Source organism: Trachinotus anak, unplaced genomic scaffold (genome assembly GCF_046630095.1).
Source record: "Trachinotus anak isolate AG129_WGS33_773 ecotype Australia unplaced genomic scaffold, CSIRO_AGI_Tana_v1 ptg000014l, whole genome shotgun sequence".
In the NCBI taxonomy this organism is placed as follows: domain Eukaryota; kingdom Metazoa; phylum Chordata; class Actinopteri; order Carangiformes; family Carangidae; genus Trachinotus; species Trachinotus anak.
This window is the reverse complement of record NW_027273865.1, coordinates 17231069-17250228: the sequence shown is the minus strand read 5'-3', so window position 1 is coordinate 17250228 and position 19160 is coordinate 17231069. Positions and strand designations below refer to the sequence as shown.

General features: G+C 39.7%; 1 protein-coding gene across 2 annotated transcripts in view; it reads right to left on the bottom strand.

Annotated features, from left to right (window-relative positions):
• The window catches only part of LOC139631550 (leucine-rich repeat and fibronectin type III domain-containing protein 1-like protein), a 166353-nt gene that overhangs the window by 81313 nt on the left and 65880 nt on the right, over positions 1-19160 (bottom strand). For both annotated transcript variants that reach the window (XM_071495789.1, XM_071495790.1), the window contains exon 2: positions 15899-16003. The gene's annotated coding sequence lies outside the window, so the exon portion shown is untranslated. The remainder of the gene's footprint in view (positions 1-15898; positions 16004-19160) is intronic.

Here is a 19160-nt window from a genome sequence, read left to right as displayed (position 1 = left end):
GGAAACAGAACAAGTCAGAAGAAGAAGTAATTCAGTAGAAAGGGAAAAATAGTGTAGGAAGTAGCAGTTAGTGAGAAGGAGAATCTGCAATCGTTTCGATACATGAGGAAATAATAAAGATTTAGGCCTAACTCCATCTAATTGACAGTGCTCCTAAGAGATCACCCCAGTAAATCTAGACAGGCAAAAAAAAAAAAAAAAAAAAACATTCCTAGAAACAACTTACTCCTGTGGAACACACTCAGTTACCTGGTGACCACATGCTCTGTTAATACCCCAGACTGATGGGATTAAGGGAATCATTTTTCAAAAATATATATACACCCGTTCCTGTGAATGCTTTTAAAACTGGTGATCAATAACACTTCAGTATAAAAAACGATTATTTGCTTTTAAAATCTGCTTTTAACACACAATGAGTCAGATGTTGTGTTTATAAACATAGATGGAGTGAACCTTTAATAACAGTTAATAGATTGTTGTTATATCACCATCAACAAGGTTCTCGCGCCTTCATTCATAAGATTATGATTGTAAATAATCTACGGACATGATCTTTGCACTCAGTACCAGCAATTCATCGAGTGTCTGTGCATGTTTGTGTGTGTGTTATCTTGCTATGTGATATGTGTGTGTGTGCGTGCGTGCGTGTGTGCGTGCGTGCGTGCGTGCATGCATGCGTGCATACATGTTTGGCCCCTCACTTATGCTGTGTCCAGCCTGCTTTCCCAGAGTACACTGCATCTCGCAATGGAGATGGATTACCCTGTCAGCGTTCTTGCGGAACCACTGCAGACTGTCTTGTGTGTATAATGTACTGTATCTGTGCTAACGTGTTGGTATGTGTATGTGCACATGTGCTTACTCTGTCCTTATTGTATTTGCCTCTTTGATTATGCACAAATGCACCTGTATTTGTGTCCATATAATTTGCAATTAGTATGTGTGTGTTGTGCATACACTTTTGTGTGTTTATGCATAAAGCTGCGTGTGGATGGATGGATTACTCTGTGGAACTCATGTAAGTGCTCGGTTGCTGCTGCTCATAAGTGCTTGCTTATGTGTATATTTTGTGCACACAAGAGTAGCTGCATGTTTTGCATGTGTGCTTGTGTGTGTGTGTGTGTGTGTGTGTGTGTGTGTGTGTGTGTGTGTGTATTTGTGCTCCATCTATTTCTGCACAGTCTATCCCAGCGAGAACACAGGGTTATTAACGACCTCAAGAGCAGCATCATCCATCTGCTGCATACACACGCAACCATCCTGTACACACACTCACATACAAACACACACACTCAAAGTTCACTTGAATTAGAGAGGTTGTGTGTGTTAGTTTAAGTGAGCGCATGCTTGTGTGTTTGTGTCCATGTGTACCCATGCATGGGGCTATAAGTGTTTCCTGTGCTGCCGCTTAATCTCTGTATAATGCTGTAGTGATTCATGATGAAACAAATCCGTACAGTTTCTGCTTTCACATCAACTTTCATGCCACCTGTTGCTGAAACAAAACTACACCTCATCTACTCTTCTCTGTTTGCCTTTCTCATGCTTCCTCAATAATTCTAGTTCATTATGTTCTATTGTAACGAATAGAGCGAGTGAGATCAGGAGCAAAGCACAGAAATCAGCACATGGACAGGCATGAGAGCAACTGAATGACGGACAGGTGGAGACCATGGTAAGGTAAAGCAATGAAGAGATAAAGCTAAAGCAAAGACAAAGTGCTCCTACAGAATGGGGTATCTGTCAAAACCAGTGGTGAAGGCAAAGCTTTTATTGGCTGCAAAAAAATATATATATTGGTGGGGGCCTGTAACTTAGCAACAGCCAATGACACATGGATGGTAACAGTGAGGAGGTGGGAAGTGTGTGTGTGTGTGTGTGTGTGTGTGTGTGTGTGTGTGTGTGTGTGTTATGGTCGTGGGGGTGTAGTGAGAGTGTGTGTATGGGGGCTGTGAGAAAGTGCAAGATTGGTCTGGAGATCTCGCAAGTAATGAATCTGGAGTGTTGCCGTCAGAAAGAGTGAATATGGGGGAGAGAGAGACAGATTCATGGAGAGAGAGAGAGAGAGATTGTGCTCGTGTTGCATAAAGAGTGCAGTAACAGTGTAGTGGACCATAGTTTATTTTTATCCAAGATACACATTGCATCAAAGTGTCCTTGTATAATCATAAAAATAAACACAATGAGCTGCTTTTATTCAAGTGCTCTAACTCAGAGGAAGAAGTTTCATCATGGGCTCATTAAACTACATTTTAATGAAGTAAATATAACCATATGTCTAATTTCAATTTCCTCATCTGCTGGGAAAACCCCCCACCCCACCCCCTTATGCATCCATATTCTCTCCAGAGTTCCTCAGCACATGGGTTAAAGTGTTTTTACATGGGAATTGGGCATCAGCCCATTTAGCAGTGCAACAGCTGATGGGATAGCAGCAGCCAAGCCTCACTTTTACCCCACGTACTTGCTCCATAGAAAATTAGCTTGTTGTAGGATGGCTTCAAACAGTGTGGTAAAAGAGAGACGGTATAAAAATCCAAACAGTGTAACCACCAATGCAAGACAAGATAAGCAATCAAATTCTCCCATAACCTTGAAAATAGTTTGGTAACACAATCCCAAATTAAGGTGCTCTCAATGGCCTTTTCAAGAGCTTTCAACTATATTGCAAGATCTTCATCAGCTAAGAGTGCTAGGGATGAAAAGAGCTACTGGTGAAAACTGTGTGATATGACCGAAATACAGGTTAAATTCAAAGCAAGGAGCTAAGAACATATTAAAAGGCTCTGTGAAGCTGCAGAGTTGGGTTTTAATTCTGGTCACTGGGCAACCCTTCACATTTGTTTTCTGATTCAGTGTTAGTATGATGGTTGGATGTTTCATCCACTTCTGTTTGACAGTTGTTTTGGGCGTTGCTAGGCAGTAAATCGTAGCATCAGAATCAAGTTGCAAACTGTGAACCACTAGCACTGTTAGACATCAACTGTAGAGATGCACGAAATCAATCTCTGCGAGTATGTTCTTCTTACCTCTATTTTAGTAGACATTTATGCATGAAGTTAAGAAAACAACTTGTTCTTTCTAATGGTATGAAATACTTCTGTCAGTTTTCACCAATGAAACAGAGACTTCTGTTTGCCTTCATTGTGTTTTGAGTGGCTTTTGTCTGGTCTAGTGTGAACAGCTGTGGCAGGTTGGAAAAACGTCTCTGGCCTCCTGGAGAAACCCACACTAAATCTTTCATAACCCTTTTTTGATCTTTCCAAATGGCAATCTGTTCCGTGTTCAGATATCCCACGCTTAGACCGTTCTTCGGCTCGAGGACAGGGGTACAAATCCCTGTGCCTGTAAGGATCTGTGCTGCCAAAATGTCCTCAAGCAAGAAACTGAATCCCTGTTGGCTCCTGTGGTGCTGTTCTGTAGTTGACCCTGACCTTCCCGTGGAGGAGGACAAGAGAAGAGACACTTTCTCTGTGGGGATCAGTGTTATTATAGCCCATGAGATGTGCTGTTCCCTTTCTAAAATCAATGGGGAAATATGTGTTGGTGACTCTCCTTGCCAGTGTGGCAGCTGCCTCGGCCTTAACCTCAGAAACAGTGTTGTTTTATCTGTCAGAGAGCACAAAGATCTTGACCCACTAAAATTATTTACATTCTCTTAAAAGTTCTTTGACACCTGAGAAATTATCCTAAATGTGTTGCGTAAGATGAGTAATGTTAGGGAAAATTAAACTTATCCTCAACTCATTTAAAAACTGAATAGCTAACAATCTGGGAAGAAATAGTGTAATTGCTAACTCCAGAGACATCTCTGTTAAAATGTGTGGTTTTAATTTGAAAGTGAGAATGGAAAAGTAATCACCCCTCTCTACTATGAACTCTTTTCTTCAACCTTTTCTCGCCCTCTGCTTTTATTCTCCAGACTCGGCCACATGCAGACTCTGCCTTCATTATGTACACCTGTCACTACACTTATCACCCATGTAGGCCAAAACAGTGACCCATGAATGAACTTATGTTGGAAGCTGTTATGAATGGGCCAGCGGGCATTAATCAAAGTGGAACTGCAACTGTGCTTTTAAATATAGATTTGATACAATTCTAACACTGCATGGCTTTGGTATCAGAAGATGAAGATAGATTTCTATAGTATAATATAAGGACTATACAATTACTCTACAATTTGTTTGACAGAATCTGAGATGGCAGCAACCTCCAACCAACTGAAATATACCTGCTACTTTTATCTGTCTCAGTGAAACTTCAGCATGACTGCAGAATGCAAGTTGTTGTAATAACTTTTCATAAAGTGCCCAAGAAAAAGAAAAGACAAGAAATCCATAAAGATAAATATTTCTGGATGCATGGCATACTCGAGACAATTAACGGGAGCCTCGAGGAAAAGAAGAAATACTCTACATGTAACAAAAAGTAATGCAAGCATAAGAAAACTGTCCTAGAAAAGCTGACAATTTCACAGTCGAATGAACCCTTTATTTGGCAGTCTTTTCAAGCTACATTTGAGGGAAGACGTGCTGTGAAGACGTGTGTTATTCTGTCAGCCGGAAACATGAGGACTTTGGTCAAAGCAGTGTAAGTAAACAACATAGATTATTTCATTTTCATGAGAGGGACTCTCAGGATAGCCTTGTAAAAGTTGTAATTGCCGCTGACTTACACAGAAGAATGGAAGCTCAGGGACAGCTAAAATGTCAGAAAAATATAATTACACTGTTGTTGTGTTCCTCGTGTTACAAATACTTCTGTTGTTGCATTGCTGGTGTTGTAGCTGATTTTGTGGCGTTAAACAGAGACCCCAGTGTACAGTAGTCAAATTTTTTTTTTTTAAAAAGGACTTGTGAGTACATTTGATGTTGTTGGTGGCAGTGTTGGAAGTTTTTGCTTGTGAAGCAATATTCAGATCACATCAATGTTAGTTTGTTTATCGATTAGCGGGTCAAAGTTTTCCTCTGCCTCTGTGCATCCTTCATGCCGGCAAAAAGCTACCCCTCAAATACAAACTTCCACATAGACACACAGGTGATGATACACACAGTTACCCTGACTAACTTTCACCTCCAATGTGGAACTGATACACCGCTGGGATCTGAGCCACACACACACACGCTGTCTTTCATAGATCTGAGCAGGGGAGAAAACCAGACATTTGCTAATGGGTCTTTGTTACATGACTCCTCTGCTTCCATCTCCCCTCTCTCTATTTGCATCAGTTTCTTGCTGTTTCACACTCTGTCTCCAATTTTGTTTCTTTCCATCTATTAATCTTGTTCTCCTCTTGTGTCATTGTCATCTTCTGTTTTTTTCTCTGCCTGTGGTCCTCCTCTCTGTCCCTCGCTGTATCTTCTTTCTAACACTCTGTCCTGTCCCTGTCAGTACAGTAGATAATGAGGTGATTGTGGCTTGCTGGCATGCTGCATCAATGCTTGTTGCGCTGCACTCCATTGCAATACTAACCACTGCCCCTGGTTTAGTGTAACACTAGCCACACACACACACACACACACACACACACACACACACACACACACACACACACACACACTCCCTGCTGCTCTCTCTCTTTTCTATGCTCTCCTCCTCTTTCAGTGGTCCAACATGATATTTAACACACACCTACCACTCCCTCTCTCTACCTCGCTGCATTAACTATACATGTCATCATTGCTTTGTGTAATTGGGACAGTCCCTGTTACATTATTCTCATCTTTCTGCTCTGATAGAGGGATACAGTAACTTCACTTCCTGTACGGTATAACTGTCAGCTCCAAACATCAATAACTCTATTTTTATACCTGTGTAACATAAAGCTCTGCCTGTTGCTGTGTGTAGCTCCAACCTTCTGTTTGTCTGTAGTTTTTTTTGTTTGTTTTTTTTTCCTGCATTAGTGTAAAAGGATTTTTACATTATAAAAGCAGACACATAGTATTTACACTCTTTTGTTTCATACTTTCTGACATTTTGGCACATAAAAACCTGAATTAATTCATCTCCACATATTCATGTTACTGCCACATCATGACATTTCTGTGCTGCTTAATGGCATGTGTGCTTTTTGTAATGGAAGAATTTTACTTGCAGGGTTTTTATTAGCTACCATAGTCAGAGAGAGTTTGATGTGCAACAATGACCCCCTTGTACATTCAAACTGGGCACACTGGTTATCCACTCTCCTGACTCCCTCCACTCTTTTTATGCTTAATTTCTTTGGGGTCTTCTGGTGGAGTTGAGCCAAGTACCAGTCTGTGGCTGCAAGACATGACTGCTTTCCCAAGCATAAAACCTATTTTTGTTTCTCAAAATTCTGGAATTTACAAACTAAAAGCTCCTAATTTCGCAATGTCCTCTCCCCTGTCAGTCAGAGGTCATTTCTATTCCTAACAACTGCACTGTAACAGCAACCAAGGGAATCAAGCAGATATGAAGATCTAGAAGCAGTTTGATCAATGACCGCCAAGTCGACCTTGAGAAATGATAAACTCCAAAGAGCCGACTTGCAAGATGTTAGCAGGTAGATTTTAATAAAGCCAGTGAAGCAGGAAAGAAAACAAATGTGGTCCTCTGGTCCAGTGTGGTGTTTTTCTACCATCTTTATATCTGTGCTTTTTTTTTTATGTTTCTCATTCTGTGGCCTTGAGGTTCAGAATCCTTGAAAGGACCATGAAGCACACTAATGCACAGTTCTTCTCTTATGCTTCTCTCCATCCATCTCTCTCTCGCTTACACACACTCTCACACACTTTGTTTATACAGCAAGATCTCTCCAAATACTCACCAGCGTAGCTAATGGGGCTCTGACATCAAACGCTTCTCAATCTGAAACACTACTAAATATAGACCCTTTCTTTTCCATCAGGTTTCCCTCTGTTCTTACTCACTTTGCCCCTCCTTAATGGTCTCTTCATTAATCACTTTTCATTCTTCCTACTATCCTTTATTTCCCTTCCTTAATTCCTTTTATGTTTTCTTCTATCCTTTCTTGCCTTCCTTCCCCTCTCTCTCCTGCTCTTATTCAAGGTTTTATACAGGTTTAGCTGTGACAGATGCATCTCATTTTGCAGAGCGTGCAGCGCAGCAAGCAGTTTAGATTTGGTGATTATGGTGATTGGAGAGTAATAATATTGCAGAAAAAATGCAAAAAAGGGACGTGAGAAGTAGTATATAACTGAGAAGGTGGAAATAAGTAGAGGCGAGAACAACAGAAACATGGCGGGAATAAGAGCCAGATCAGTGTACAACCATGGAATAGAGGGGAGAAAAGGAAAACACAAAAGATTAAGGACAGGAAAGTAGAAAGGAGAGGAGAAAAGAGGTTAGAGAGACGTGTGTGCCACTTAGTAGTCATCACAGAGAAGCCTTCTCCATTCAGGAACTCGGCGTGCAGCTGTCGCTTCAGGGAACTGATCACACACACTCAGTTACAGATACAAACACACACACACACACACATATACACACACTATCTTTCTCTCACACACACATGCACTCATGCTTTGGGCTGTGCTTTGAACTGATCCCTGCCACTGGAGAGGCACACACAGAGAGCCGGCTGATAATAATATTATCCTATGGCCTTCATATGGTAATATGGTTTTATTGCTATGAAGAAATATGAATATTATGGCTTTCAGAGGCAGCTTAGGGAATTACATGGCTGTCATGGTTCTCAACTTCAATAGAATATTTAGATTCTCTATTTATCTAGGGTCTTTCCGTGGGAAATCTATTAAATTATTTACCTTTGCCATGGGATGTGCTGGCATGTTGTATATTCACACCTGTGAGTGTGTACAAAGGCGAAACGCGAGGCACACCTTGAGATGCCATTGAATGAAGGTCACAGCTCAGTGGGGTGGCCTGACACACATCTGGATAGAGAGGATTGTGTGAGATAGGCTGTGGCATGATGCAGAATAAACACACAGCAGGATGAAGGCAGGTGAACTCAGACACTCCAGCTAACATGCATGATGGTTTATTCCAGGGTAAATATTATACAGTAGCAAAGCAGAGCCTGCTCTCTGAAAAGAAAGGAAATATGACACTCTCTGCACGTCCAGTGAAGCAGCATTGCACAAAAGCCTCCACCTCATGAAAGAAGAGGAACTCTTCATCATCATTCCAGAGATGATACCCCTACTTCAAGACGTTGCCCCGTGAAGCAGCTGAGATCAAAAGTATCTATCTGCAGATGCAGTCTCCTTTAGAGGGATTATACTCAAGTCATTTTCAAACATACAGACAACAGTGCAATTGAAAACATAGAATATGAAGGATATTCCTGTTGACTTGACAAGCTCGCTTTAGTCTCAGCACAACACAAATTCATTGTTTCAGCTAATCACGTAACAAGAATTCTGTCAGTGAATCACTGTTTTTGATCCTGATCAGAATGGATATAATTCTTCTTTACCAACACTCAGTTCCACCATCCTGCGGCTGTATTCACTAAACACCCTAAGGCTAAACATGGCCTCTAAGTGGCTGAGTTAGAAGGAAGTCCTAAAAAAAAAGGGTTTTAGGTTTTTGGTTTGAGAGTAGCCTAGTTCACAAAGGATTTTAGCATGAAAGGAGCAACTAAGTCTGAGTAATCCTGCAGGTAAATCACATGTGCACATAAGCATTTTGGAATAATACAGCAATAATGAACTTTTAAAACCAATATATTTTGATTGACGTAAATGAATAAAGATTTAATTGGTTGACAAAGTCTAAACAATCCAATAACACCAGATGGTTTACACAACTCTGCCCTACTGTGATCACTCCTGTTTGCCTCCCCAGCAAACTACATTTAGTTCAGTCCCATGGCTCCATCCATCCATTTACCATTTAAGTGTTAGTTTAAACACAGAGGCAGCCATTAGTGGACTGCTGCTGACTCTTTTTACATGATTAACAGAGTTAAAATGTGTCTGGTGTTGTAGTTACTATTGTCCAGTCTCAATTCTAGTCTCTCACTGTCTATAGCTACTGACTTATTCAGAGGAAAGCGAAAAAAGAACTACAATATCACGTGTCGGTTGTTCTAGTTCATGTATTGTTGTACAAATCATCATAGTTATAAAGTGTAACACAGGCCACGTGTGATTGTGTCTCCAGATGGGTTTTAGTGGGATCGTCCTGCACCAACTCTAATTCCCACTCATCCCTGATCAGACCGAGAGCATTGTTTTGACACGATTAGATACAAAACATGGCCAGTATTTCTATGAATATAACAAAATGCATTTCTGTTTTTGTATGTATAGATTGTACAAAATAAATACATACCTAAAGTACCAAATAAGATACTAGATATTGAGATGTTTACTGTGCTTTCAGAGTGGCAGTGAAATAACTGAATTTGTTAGAATGTTTATGTGTTTATGTCAAATCTTAGATCAAGAGTTTAGATAATATACTGATATGGGGTCTGGTGTTTGACAATAACAGGATGAGACGTGAAATGTCTCATGGAATGGCAAAAACAGTCATTAGAGTTGCACATTCTTTTTCTTCCTGTACAAATCAATGTTTCACTGCCAATCATGGCATTTAATGATGGTAAGGGAAACAGCACAAATAGTCTACCACAATTATAGTGTGAGCAATGTTTTTACAAGGCTACCCAAGGTGTGGTCATTAATCTTGACTTACTCTGACATTTGCATTTTAAAAAAATGTTTTTAGTAAAGTATATAACAATAAAAAATATAGTGCACCCCTAAAGCCATCATAATATTATTGTAGCAGTGCTGAAGGACATGAGATATTTACATATTTTTTTTAATGTGCTGTCACAATGATAAAAGAGTTATGCTGTCTCACCATATGCTGATGTATGAGGCGTGGGCGGTGTCACGTTTTGCTATGATATGATTTTGTAATACCATCATTACAGTGTTACTTTTGGTTTGAGCACACATATGAGGGAGTCTAATAAACTGTCACACCCAGAGGTGACACCCAGGCAACAGGCTCATTCAGCTTAATGCAGTGTTGAATTAGCGTCACGCATACTGGACTTAAAATAATACATGCAGGTTGAAAATGTTGTGCAACTTTTGCCAGCTCTTCTGAACACCACCGTGTCACATGACTTTAAAACTTGCAGGAGCAAGGTGGCTGCATTAGCTCTCCTCCGGCTGCACCATCAAGGAACCACCTCTGTGAATACAGAACTTTCCAACTGGCTTAAGGCTTTACTGACATGCATACGTGTGAAGTATTTTGATCCATCAAACTTTAGATCTGTTAACTCCTATGGCTGTCTCTTCCAAATGGGATGTGATTTATTTGATCTCCTCCTGCTTACAGCTCTTTGTTTTACATATGGGCACCAACACTATAGTTTTCATTTCCAGCAAAGACCTGTAAAAACAGTTTTGTTTGTGTTGTAGTTTGTGATGCCCTTATACTTTATCTTATTTGGAACACTGATTATGTTTTCAATGCAGCATACAGTATAGAACACAACTTTAAATTGAATATTTCCTGCTGACAGTTGCATTTTGCAGTTCCAGCATAAATTCTAATACACTGTGTAGAACAATGAGAACTATTTTTCAACTCTGTTTGAACTAGAGAGCAGGATTTGGCCCCTTTGTTTTGTATTCAGTAGGCATTGTAAGTAACTTTGTTCATGCGGGTTAAGATGTAAAAGGTTATGTCAGCTCTCTGTTTCTTCAAAGATGTCAGTTCTTTTAAGTGTAATCTAATTCCCAGTTTGGCTGGTGTGTTTGTAGTATGTGAGATCACAAATGAGGCGGCACCTTTATTTCAGTGGTGGAAAAACTTTGAAATGATGAAACAGGAGTAAACTTTAAAAACAGCATTTTGTTCAGCAATATAGTTCACTCACAACTGAAAACAACAACAGGCCTCTCGCTGCTAACTCTAAGAATAAATCACATTACATTTACTAATTAACCTACATTATGGGGGCAGGAGTGAATCCACTAGAAATATAATGTCAACGTTGTTAAACCTAAGACAGATACGGTCTTGTGTATAGAAAACTTGATAACTCTTTGCATGTCTGCATTTTATCTTCTATTTTCTCCACTGATGAAAACCACTCATCAAAATCCTAATATACTGTTTGTAATTTTCTGCAAGTTGTGCATGCGGGCTGCATTAAATTGATGTTTGTGTTACTGATACAGCAGCTTACAGTGGGAGTGCCCATAATCACATTTTGCAAAGTGAGAGCTGTTCAGGTGTGGAGTCTGAGGCAGGCTTCAGCTGACAGGAAAACTGCTGTTCCAGGCTCTTGCACCTGTTCGTTAAATAACATTTCTATCTGTAGGCAAAGGCATCAGAAATAATAAATTTGTGTGTGTCTGTGTGTGTGTCTGTCTGGCAGCAGTAATTCAACATTAATTGTCTTGTAGTCGTTAAGACACAGATACAAGGGGTTTCATCAGTTCTATACTGACTGGTGAAGTGTTCGCGTGAGCATGTCGTTCAACACACGAATGGTCAACACTGAGGACCAGCTGCATACTCCAAAAAAATTGACTCTGGCATGTTTTCACAAGCAAAATTACAGATTTGTGAACAGCAAGAAACACCACATTTGGTAATTTGCCATAATGTGCACAGGCTGATGAGGCAGATATGCTTAACTGCCTTGTTCAGAGATCCTCCCAAGATTATGAACGTAATGTTTCCAGTTCACATCCACAGAGGTAGACAAGTTTTAGTATGACTCAAAGTTTACTTCTTGTTTTTGAAGACACTGAAGTGGCCTGCTCTTACCATGACTGCCAAACTAGAGAGGACATTAAATCAACAGACATGAGTTGCAGTGAGTGGTGTTCAATTGCACTTTTGATCTAAAGGACTATGTACAGTGTTGTTCTGACTGTTTTTAGGAGTGCAGTGTTTTAGAGGGGCAGGTTAGTGGGTGCTGTTTGTTGAAAATCTCAGCTCTTTTGGCACTTCACATATATAAGATGACCATGCAATAATGCCATATGGTCAGTTGGTTTAGTGTCCCTGAAAACATCAGAGCAATTACCTAGATGGCTGAGAACTGTCATAGAAGTAGAGTGAGTGTTTGCACCTGGGGATGTGTGGAAAGAGGATGGAAAATACAACACTCCTGTTCCCACGCTTAGTCTACCTTGTTAATTGGAGGCAGAATCCCAAATTAAATAGCACTGAATTAGAACAAGTGAAGATGCATTCAGCAGTTTCTCACAGGCAGGATGTCAACTCATTACATTAAATAAGCAACACTTAATGTATGATGTGTACTTCAGAGCTTTTCTAGCCTTGATTTAAGAAAAGGTGTTTCTATGTCAGTAATATCACTTACATAACCTACATACTGTACAGGTGTGCAGTAAAGGATTGTTCCCGTCAAGGCCCCCAGCATGTCCCACCTGGACCCACCATCAAGCCTTGCAGGATTTGGTTTCTTTGAATGTTTACTTGAAATCTGCTCTATTTTTATTCAATCACTCATAAAACATTGACTCTGTCTCCTGATTGGCCCATTGACCTATTGTTGCAAGAGCTCCACAGAGAGACCTGAGAGAGGAGATGTAAAACTACATTGAGATGGTTTTTACTTAAAACCACAAATATATCTTCTTATAGATATGAAAATTTCCAACGGAACACAGATAAAGTGTAAAATAAGGGACCTCTTATGTCCACCTATTGTACCTTGACAACAAAAGCAAACTGAGGAACCACAAAACAAGTAAAAACACATTCACCAATATGACAACACATGTGCTGCACTTAGAAGCATATTGTGCAGAAATGCAATGGAGCTGGGCTACTTCAACACAACAGAAATGTTTCCGGGGACATTGCTGACAATTGTTCTTTCTCAAATTCTGTGTAAAAGGACTTCCCGAAGGGCTGGCATCACACTAACGCACACACAGGAATCAATGTGACCTACTGCAATCGTTCTAGGCTTTGTGAACTTGTTCATCTTTAGCTCTAGAGATGTAGACTTCAAATATCCAATTCTCTCACATCAATCCCCTTCAATTTCCAAGATAACTAATCTTAAGATAAGCTGAAAGTTCTCTGATACCACACTGCACACTTTATTCTTTTCAGATTTGTATTCTATGAAGATTTCACAAGAGGATAAAGACATAAAAATAGACTGAATTGTAACAGATATCGCATAGTTCAAAGAAGCCAACTTGAGTAATCTTAGAAATCATTACTCAGATAAGAAGTTAGTTATCTGACTCGATGTCTAATTGTAAACTCTCGGAAAAGTTATTTTAAAGTCAGAAATGCCTCATCTGAAGTTGTATCCATCAGTGTTGGAGCATTTCCACATCTTATTTTTAGCCGTTGCAGAGACTGTTTTGCCTCTCTGCTCAGTAAAAAACAAACATACTGAAATACAAAATATCTCAAACTCTTTCGCCATTTATTTGACTGCAATAAACTGCTCATGGCAGATGTTCCTCCTGGGTGCTGGCAGAAAATATAACAGTGTGAGGAAGGCAGGGAAGGATGCAAGCAAGAAGAAAACAGGATAGTGGTACATATTGTTCTGCAACCTCTGAAATTAAATCACTTTTCAAACCTCTTCTAAAATGGTGTGTAAGCCAGAGTTAATATGCTGTAATACTCTGACAGGACAGAGCTTCTGTAGCGGAATTACACTTCACTTCATAGAACCTCTTCTGACTCTGCCGTAGTTTACACACACATCTCGTCCACATATGCTCACTTCAGGATAGAGGGTTTGTGGCGTGCAGTGTAATATGGATTTACACACAATGGAACATGAGCAATAGGCTAAAGAAACAGCCTTTAATCTAAATAGGCTTCATGTTAGACAATGCAACAATTATGACCCAAAGGACTATTAGAAGAGTGCTGCATTCAGGAAATCGCTGACTCTTCTAGTGTATAAACAGTTCTTATTCAAATCCCAGTTAGCTGACCATGTAAAACTGAGAATAATGTAAAGGAGCACCAGCACTTTGCTAAAGTAAAAGGTCAGACAAGGGATGCTCTTAGAATAGCTTTAGGATTTTACTTTTGAACTTGTGGAAGTTGTGTTAACTCTACAAGGGTTACTTCAATCTGAAACACCATAATCACACACAGCAAATGTGCACATGTCTGTTTTGGTGACCAAACCGCAGAGAAAAAATAAAGTAGTTTGTCTACAGCATGCAGTAACAAGAGGTCTCTGGGAAAGGACCTAAAATGGTGCAAACGCAAAACAAAACTATCAAAAAGGGCGATAAAGCAATAACAGAAAATATTACTGGCCAAAAGTGCCACAGAAAATAGTTCACCTACACTGCCAGAAAACGTTTGGAGAAGTGTTATGGTATTAACTAATTGTGTAATCTCTCTTCATGACCATTCTCTGGGCAGCAGCCAGTGGCCACATACTGATGACACTTCCAACAGAAAGAAAACCAAATAAAGAAAACCCTCTGTGCTCCGGGAAAAACAACAAAATCAAAAGCAGTAGAAAGGGAAGAGGTAACAGAGCACCTGGGGTTGAGGGTTTCCATGTAAAGTGGATCATTGCAGGTCTCCAGTTTCTCTTTATAGTTTGACTGATGGCACATGTTGGTCTCAGTATCTGGTATTTAGTTGTTTCTGACCTTTGTTCCCAGCAGTCGATAGAGTTAAGCCAGAATCTCCAATATCTGTCCAACCCTGCCTTGGCTACAAACCCAGCTGCTTTATTAAAGTTTAAATTTGGCCATACCTGGTCAAATACTTCTGAAACTGTTGAACTTTACTCCCAAAAGGATTATAACTTAATGGCCTTTATACAAGATAACAGCTCAAGAACCTAATCTAAGCCTTTAAAAGTCACTGTATACACAGTGCAGTGCAGATCTGCAGATCTGTAAGACAGCGAAATGTGCTGTCTTCAAAGATGTCATTTCAGATGAGAACTTTCTGGGTCACTTGTGCATTTCAAATGACAAGTCTGAGTCTGATGGATCAAACTGGATGACTAGTGAGCTGAGGCTTTCAGAGTATATGTTTCTTTACACCCCTATGTCTACCAAACAAAGGGAAAGTTTAACAGATTAACATTGCTATTGGCATACTCGTACAGTACGTATGAACTCCCAGCAAAGACATGGTTATAAAAATTTAAAATGCAATTTCAGTTCAGACAACAGAAGGAAAGTGTGACAACTGAGGATTTAAGTGTTGTACAATAACAATTATCCCTCCTTGATTTACATCCATCCATCTATCTCTCCAGTATCAGCCACTGTCTCTGCTTGGATTAGCCGCCTGCCTGCAGACCTGTCGGGTCCGCTGTTACAGGCCTGCTAATATGTCACAGCACTGCTTTCATCAGACACATGCACACATACACACACTGAAACACATTTACATTCACATGTGAATAAGTGCACTCAAACAAATTTTACTACGGTGCATTCAGTAGCAGGCACATGCATACATTTTTCTCCCACTTACTCTCACACACATACACACAGGTGCACAGGTTTTACTTACACACACTTAATTACTTTAACTTATTGCCATTTATGTAACACACATGTAAATACCACAGGTAAAAGACAGACATTTGAAAAGCTGTTGAGGCTGAATCGTCTTCTACAAATCAACACGATTCTAGTTAGTGTCCCAAAAGTGTGTTAAGCATGCACGAGTGCATTTAAATGACTCAAAACTTAATTTAATATCCTACACTTATCTAATTTCCCAAAGGGGATCATTACAGTTTTATTAAACGTAATTGCCAATAACTGTTTATATATGTTTCAGATGTAATTGAAAAGAAACAACAACATCATACCTCACAGTAGTGTGTACTTTGCATCCCTCTATTAGGGCAGTTTTAAATTCATATAGGACAAAAAAGTAGTAGAGTTCAAACTGGATGTAAGGCTTTGCCTACCTCTATCTGGTGTGCTGTTATTTCTTAAGACTCAACATGAAGGTTAACTGTGGTGACAGGAGATGGACTGAAAAGACGATGACCTCAGGAGATGGATCCAAAGACCTGAGGAAGAAAACAGAGAAACAGAACAAGGGTTAGTGCATGATTTTTTTTTAGGGATATCCATACATTTTAGTGGTATTAATTGCATACAGGCTGCACATCTAGTCCTGTTGTAACCCACTGTACCCCAGATGGACCACTGCGATCCATTAAAACAGATGAACCTTTTCCTGAGTCAAAACGCTTAACATCGTGACAGAACAAAGTACAGACACGTGTGAATGATTGTGATTATAATTCAAAAGTTTATGGCAATTCGCTGTGATATTTCAGTCTGGACCAAAGTGGACTTCCCATGAATACATGGTTAAACACTAGATTATTTCTGCCTTTTTCAATGGCATTTTTTTGTTGCAGCTGATGCACTTCTGCTTGTCCATAACTGCACACTGAACATTTAATACACTATTTTGTTCATGCTTTACGAAGAGGCTGTGTAAACCAAACCAAATCTTCTTTCTGCGATAGTTAAAGACAAAAGAAAATACAAAAAGTAGATTACCTGCTGCCTGTGTTACTTATCTGCACAAATGAGGAAAACCATAGTCAGATTCTCAACGTCTAAACCTACTCTCTTCTAAAGTGGGGATGTGCTGCTCTCAACCCCCCCGACAATTCACCTCCACACAGTCTCTAACCCCAATAGGATACTTCCAAGAGTACTCCGATCATACTGTGTCTGCTCTCTTTTTTTTTCTCTATTTCTTTTTAGCTATCTCGAGAGAAATCGAAAGCTCTACAGTAAGAGCTGTTTTAGAGTAAGATATCAAGACCCCAGTTACATTCATGGCAAGCAGGAAACCTAGAAGTCAGAACATGATAGAAATTTCCAATGCCTGACTGAAAATACTTGTGGCACCTCAAAATGTGGGCGCTGATGCAAAAATTATGTCACTTTTTTAACAATTCAACCAATATGGATCAAAGTACTATCAAATTGAAACTGACACTCCGTACTTGATGTTGTAGTAGGGAGTATACAAAGACACACACACAGACACACACACGCACACATCAAACAGGATGCAGACACTTTGGCAGTCAGTTTTCCAGCCAGCTGAGCTAACAAGCTGCAGGTTATTAGAAAATCATTACTCACAGGCCCAAAGGCGTCTCATCACTGAGACATGAAACAGCAATGTGACACAGCACCAGGACAGCAGATCATTTTTGCAGACACTCAACATGGCATCCTGCACATAGGTGAATGCACATGGATCACCAAAAGCTATTAATGGCAATAATAAAGATGTTCGCCATGTAATTTTTTCCTCACACACATCCCGACGACTCGTCTCAACAAACGATGACAGCAGTAATATGCAGCCTGTCTTTATGCGCGCTCGTTCAAGTCGGTGGCCACAATGTGCACATGTCACTGCTGTAGTTTGCCTGGTGGCACACAAGCAGACACACACAGGCTGATTTTGACATTAAAAGTAGTAATTACCCCCCCCCCCAACCACCACCACCACCACCACACACACACACACACACACACACACACACACACACACACTACGAAAATACAAGCAAGACACATACATTCTAGCAGTGACAGTACCGTGTTAATTAGATTTTTTTATTTCATTGTCTTTCCTTCTAGTTTTGAGGGCTTTAATGCTCAACTCTTTGTTCTGCAGCTTACTATCAAAACAAAAATACATGAGGATATTCTGTGGTATGATATGATGCTGCTGCAGTTATATTTAATTCCCTTGTTGCAGGTGCTTCTGGCTTCAATGAGGTTCTAAAATCTTAGTAAAGTTTTGCAAAGTAGCTTTTATAAACCTCTGTGATTCCATCTTTAAATGTTGTATGTCTGTTGTTAAAAAATCCCACCAGTAACTGAACAGTCTTTGAAGCCTGGCAGGTCTTATGGGAAGGAAAAAATCATTTCTATTCTCAAAGTAATAATTCATAACCTCATATTTATAATTTGTAACCTAAAATTACTTTATTCATGTCCTCAATTAATAGAAGGGGAAATTTTGTGCCCATTGAAATGCTAAATTATGCTCTTCAGTTAACAGTGTTGAAACACATCTTCCCTCTTCACACACAACCCCTGTTCATTTGAGTTACCGTGCATCAACCAACTCATGCAGCGCTGCACGGTCTAGAGGGTGAAATTTGAATCCCTGAATGACATATGACATCAGGTTTCTATTATGAAACAGCCTATTACCTCTTGAAATACTTTTAAGAATTGTTTATACAATTTTGTTTTTTAGCCAAAGTCCAACATAAATGTGCATTTAGCAGTCCAAACAGAATTTTATATGGAATGCATGCAGTCTCTTCATATTCTGTGACCTATCTTATTACAGTGTTTATTTTTCACAGCCTTACTTCACAGCATGTCTGCATAAGCAGCCAAAGGCATTAGAGCATAAACGGAGGATGATGAAACAACATTCAGTGTAGCATCAAAACTGTATTAGAAAGAGAGTATGGTAGGGAACAGAACAAGTGGAATAAAGGTCATAACACCATTTAATGAGGGAATGAATCTAACCTGATGCTAGAACACAGGGCACTCCTCCCTAACTGACTCTTTTCTAAATGCGACTTCATCCCCTAAGACTTAGGTTAATTACTAGCAAGTCTGTCATTTTTAAAAGCTCCATAATATCCAATGAGGTAGTAGCTAATACATACAGGATCCACACTGCCTCCCAAAAGCAGAAGTCCATCTTGTGATGTATTTGACATTGCTGTGGCCAACTCTGCCTATACAACCATGTCAAAGTGCACTGTGGACACAACACAATGCTCATTAGCAGCACTGATATTTGACATCTTGGAATACCTGATGGAGTACTTGTTGAATGCTCAGATCTTTTTTGGACATGAAGACATTCTCAATTTTTTAATTCAATTAGAGATTCAATCTAATTTATAACATTCACTTTTGTGGAATTGCAATGCTTTTGCAAGACCTTGCTAAAGCAAAACTGCAATGAAATTAAGTTTCTTCCAAAAGCTTCTCTTTAAGCCTATTTTAAGCTTCCCATTAACCAGCCTCAGGAATGAACCTGTCTTTGAAGAGCACTGTCTCGTTGCCTCATTTCAACCATCACACTGCTCGTCTCAATTGTATGATCTTAAAAGTCATTGGTATGCTGCTCAGCTTGCCTCTATATTTAGCAACTAA